Raw genomic sequence first — 6,000 nt, 5'->3', positions numbered from 1 at the left:
ACAAAACAACCACATAAATCTGCTCGAAACCAATAATAACAATTAAAATCATATATAAATTAAGTGTATAAAATATACTTATCAAATACCCCCAAACTTAGACTTTTTCTAGTTTCGAGAAAAACTATTCAAAACAATATCTCCAAAAACTCAAATCACCAACAACTCACAAGAATAGCCAAAAAATATTATGGAGCAATGACCTCAAAAATAATTTTAAAAATTCAAATTCAATCCTATCCAACCAACTAACACTTGAAAATTTTAATCATAACAAAGTAACCGCATAAACTCACAATCTCCGCAACTCACGTTCAAAACACCCTTATCCAAATTCAATTCACACATTCATAGATCATGAGGACTTTTCAAGGTAGCAAGGGATCAAATATAGGAATATTTATCAAAAACACTCACAATCAGGTAAATGCAAAGAATAATAGTGTGTGCATATTTCGATCAAAATTCATAATCATTAAAAGTATCAATCAACAGTCCATAAGCTAAATTCTCGCAAATTTTCTCCACTAGTATATTGAGCAACTGAGACTCGATCAATAGGACTTAATCAGCTTATAATGTAAGGCCTGACTCATGGCTACAAATGAAGGAATAAGAATTCAAAATAAGGAGTAATTTATATTCATACTCAATCTAACCTCAACTCCTTTCATTCAAAATTTCACTTATTATTTTTTCTTCTTTTCATTGATTTTTCAAATTTTTCTTCAACTTTTTTCACAACTTTTTCAACTTTCTTTTTTTTTTTTTCAATCCTATTTTCATCCACACCATTCTATTTTTCACAAATAAAAACTAGGAGCATATAAAATTTTAGCATTCAAATTACTCCCTTAAAGGTAGAAAATAATGTATAGGCTATTCAGGTAGTCAATGTAGGACCTTGAAATAATGAAGAATGGGGGTTTATCACACGTTTACACGCATGCCATTCGATTTTCAATAAAGCTCAAACAAGGTACTTGGGAACATATATAAATAGGTAGCTTGAAAGGCTCAAACGATTTCAGAAAAAATTGCCTAAATCATTCCTAATCACAGTTATGCCCGTATTGCGCCTCGAAGAGTGTTCGAACTAGTTCTAGACAAGTCTCAATCCACAATTAATTCATACAAATCTCAATCAGTGCAGAAAATATAATCATCAGCAGTAAACGATGATTTTTCACAACAAAATTCAGATTTTTCTATACCTCAAAGTTACGTGTAGGCTCAACTGAGCAACTAAGGATAAATTTTGTCAAAAAAAATTAGGCCCAAAAATTTCAAACAATGCCTCAATCATATCTATGTCTGTATGTTTCAAAAATCAGATTCAAGTATTAATCACAGAGTATATAGGAAATTATTCATTTAATTGGTTCCATTTTCTCAAAAATATTTGTCAGATAGGTAGACAATCATGGATTTCAGTTAAAACACAAAACAAAGAAAATTTCATCATTGGCCATGCATCCAATTATTTCTCGACTTCTTTTCAACTCACAAAAACAACATCACAAAAACAACAAATAAACTCAACAAAAATTTTAACAATAAAGCACACAAGAACACTCAACTAATCAAATATCAACCAAACAAACAATATCAGACACTGATTCACCCCCCCCCCCCCCAAACTTAATATAATCATTGTCCCTAATGATTAAAAACGATAAAATGAACAAGGGACGTGCACCTTTTGACACCGAGCATCAGTACTCGGTGTTATCAAAATTTCCAGTAAAATAACTCGCATCCGCAAAACCATTGGAGAGGTGGTGGAGATACACGAGTTAACATCCAATTTATCCTAAAAAGAATTAATGCACAAGATAAAGAAACAAAAATAAAACCAAAGCAAACAAGATAAAACGCTTAATGTATGGGAAAGAAGAGGGTGTGCTCGATGTCAAGCCCAAGAGGAGATTTGATAGCCCATGAAAGTGAAGCTGTTGGAGCATGAGTGAGACGCCCTTCCTTAGTGCGATTGTGCATGGTGTATGAGCATAACGACCATGATGATTTTTAGAAACGCGATTTCGCATTCATGTTGCTCGGTTCATGGATACGTAGTGCTAATTTGTACTCTGCTTGGACATTTGCTTGAACAAGGAAGTGATTGCTAGTGAAGAGGCGTCACGATCGCATGTAAGGAGCAGCTGGGATTCGCGGTATCTCAAGGAGTGTTGCTGTTGTGGATTGCAATTGCGCTGGTATGGAACTCAATTGTGCATGTTGAAAGCTAGGGGTGCGCGTTGGCGCTGTATAAAACGCAAATGGGAGCTGGTTCGCGCAGGAGGAGCAGCTGTTGGCGCATGGAGTTGTGCTATCGCGCTAGATGAGCGCTGCTGGCTGTTGGATTGCTCTATCGCGCATGTGGAGTAAGTATGGCTGTGCGATTGCACTCTGGATGGAATAGATGGGAGCTTCCGGAGAGCGCGTTAGCGCTAAGTAGAGCGCAGATGGGAATCGTTAGCGCTTGCAGTTGCTGCGCGATAGCGCTATATGAAGTGCAGATGGGTTGATTGTTAGCGCTTGATTTGCTGGTGTAGATGCGCGTTTGCGCTTTGAGCTGCGCCAATGAGTTGCGCGATTGCGCGTAAAGATGCGCGAAATAGCTGGCAGCAATGCGTAGAGGAAGAGCGGGCGCGGGATAGGTGACGAGCAGGCGCGCACAACCTTCTGCCAAAGCTCTAAAATCCTGAAAAAGATTCAACAATTTTATAATATCAGACCTCCAAAATTTACAATAATAATTTTAAAAATCATAAGTTAACTAATGAACAAAAATAAAAATTAGAGCATAAATTGAATAAAAATAGAAAATAAATAAAAATAAAATAAAACAAAAATTTTGGGTTGCCTCTCAAAAAGCGCTTGTTTTAGAGTCGTCAGCTCGACTTTCACCGGTGTTAAGTCTTTCCCTTCTCTTTCACTCATCAAATAAATTTCACGAACCGCCTTTTAAATTTCGCTCTTTCGTGGCCTTCTTCGTTGATGAACTTGGCGCTTTCTTCTTCACAACCGGCTCAATTAAGCACAATTCTTCTATGGGTGGATTAGCTGTCTTCATGAATATGTTAAAAATTACCCTTTCGCCTTCCACACCCATCGACAATTCACCCATCTTGACATCTATTTTGGCATCAGCAGTAACCAAAAACGGTCTCCCAAAAATCAGTGGAGCACCATGATCTGCTTCTATGTCCAATATCACAAAATCCGCTGGGAAGATGAATTTATCCACCTTGACTAGAACATCTTCAACAATTTCTAGTGGGTATGTGATGCTTCTATCCGCCAACTGCAATGAAATCATAGTCGATTTCATCTCTCCCAACTCCAAGTCCTAGTAAATAGATAACGACATTAAGTTAATACTGGCCCCTAAATCACAAAGTGCATTATTAAAATAAGAAGAGCCAATCGTTCAAGGAATAGTAAAACTCCCTGGATCCTTAAGCTTTTGTGGCATCTTCTTTTGTAGCAACGCGCTACACTCTTCCGTTAGATTGACCACCTCGTTCTCTAGCAGTCTCCTTTTCTTGGACATCACCTCTTTGATGAATTTTGCGTATTTTGGCATTTGTTCCAAAGAATCAGCAAAGGGGATGTTGATGTAAATTTTCTTGAAAATCTCCAAAAATTTGGAGAACTGCTCATCAAGAGTCCTTTTCTTGAACCTCTAAGGATATGGAAGTGGAGGCTTGTACATCGGTTTCTGCTCAGGTTCAGGCTCCTTTTCCTCGAATTTTTCCTCAAATTTCTTCTCTGCAACAGCAGGTTCTTGGACTCCAACTTCTTTTCCACTCCTCAACTCTATGGCCTTACATTGTTCTATGGGATTCACCTCAGTATTGCTTGGGAATTGACCGCGATTATTATCTTTCAGTGTGTTTGCCAACTGCCCAATGCTAGTCTCCATAGACTTCAACATGGCACCCATATTTACCACATGTGTCTCCAAGCTGTCAAGGAGAGACTCAGTTCTTGCCATCCTCTTACCTGATTCCTGCACAAAGGTACTAACCACATCCTCCAAAGACAACTTTGAAAGAGTGGGTGCCCGGTTAGCCAACTTGTGGCTAAGGGCTTTTATGACTCTATGTATAAACAATCATTGTTTAATATAATTTACACTTTTATATTGGCATTTACTTTATCTTTTATCATATTATTATGTTGTGACGTATTATACGATGTTTAGATAAAGACCTTGAATACACTAGAGTGCATGTAAGATGTGATAGTGCATATGGATGACTATCATGAAACACATCTTATAAACACTATATATTCTAAACAGTTCCTGGTCAATTGAGCCGTCTGCAAATAAGGATAAGGATCGCTCGAGATTGAGACTAGCATTTGCGATGCCGAGTACCACGTTTCATTGGTATGGAACATAGAGATGTTCGAAACATGAAAATGGATATTCATATGATGGATGATCGAACTACCCTATTCGGACTTTCCAAGTGGTTATCATTAATTGAGTGAATAAGTCCGCGGTTTTGGTTGTACACCATTAGTCCTTACTACTTGAAACATCATGGAGACTCTATATACTAGTACTGTACTTTGACTCGTTTACCGACTCTATGAGGGTCATCAGGTGTTGAGATTGATTACAGTTACGACACATATAGAAGTCGATGTTTTGTTTGTTGGAGAACGCGACGATCAGATCAATCAGGATTGATACCCGGTGCAGCGGAAGTTTAAAAATTTATATGAAACGATTCCATAATGGGTATCAAAACTTTTACGATTAAATTGTGTGTGTAAAAATTAAATAACAATTATAAATTTTTACCTCCAATCTCGAATCGAGATTATGGACACCAACAGATTGCTCTGCTCTTGTTGTATATCCCTGGAACTGATGGACGAACTGTTCTTCAATCAGGTCCACGAACGGATAATTAATCCCTCTGATAGATTGCACTAGAAAATCTATCAGAAGTTTCTACGAAGATATTAACGAATTTGATCCGTTAAACCAGACTGAAATTCAAAATTCACAGACTGGATTTTACCGAGCAGAGGGGAAAAGGGGGCGGCCACTTCAGAGGAAAAAGACTAGGGTTTTTCGAAAATTTTGTGACCTGTTGTGTGTAATTTCTGTACTGCAATAACTTATTTATAATGTAGGCCGCTAACAGCTTAGGGCCCATTAGTCATAAGTTCAAGCCCGACAAGCAAAGCCCGCATGTTCAGAAATTAATATAAAATTCATCGTGACTCAGATTGATAAACCGATTTCACCAATGTGCACAGAAACCATTTCTGCACCTTTTAAAGTCAAGATAAATTTTTCTGAATCCGAATTCAGTGATTTCCAAAAATGCCCATCCCTATGTCATTTTAGGAAATCTTACTCCTCTACTCTTAAATAAGAAGTCCAACTTCTTTGTTCATTAAATTTAACTCTTTAAATTTAACTATCTCAACGGGGATTAAAAATCCATTACTCTGTGTGACCCTCAATGGTTCAGGGATACAGCTAGCCGTGGGCTCACAACTCCTTGTGACTCGGAACAACAATTTCCGACTTGCCCATCGAATCATGGTAAGAGCGTCTAGCAACATCGCCCCATGATTCCCTAGGTATCACTGATAGTGCCTGCAAGAACCAATAGATTTTGGTTAACGTACAGTACGGTCCCTTCATCCATATATCCCGATCGAATCAACAACCATTGGTAAATCGAGAGTCGTTCGAGATTCGATAACTATGCAATACATCTTGAAGATCAAATAGTGACATCGCATGTGCTACTAAGAAACCATTTCTTAAAACACATCATGTACTCTGGCCAGAGATTCGTCACACTAATATCTCCTCAGATCGCATAGGATATCCACACTCGCAAGTATGTGGTGAATCCTTGACAACAAAGCATCGACTCCTATATGTGTTGTAACTGTACCCAATCCCGACACCTGATGACCCCAATAGAGTCGGTAAACGAGTCAAAACACAGTACTAGCATA

This window comes from Henckelia pumila, chromosome 1, assembly GCF_033568475.1.
Source record: "Henckelia pumila isolate YLH828 chromosome 1, ASM3356847v2, whole genome shotgun sequence".
Lineage (NCBI taxonomy): Eukaryota > Viridiplantae > Streptophyta > Magnoliopsida > Lamiales > Gesneriaceae > Henckelia > Henckelia pumila.
This window is presented reverse-complemented; position numbering follows the sequence as displayed.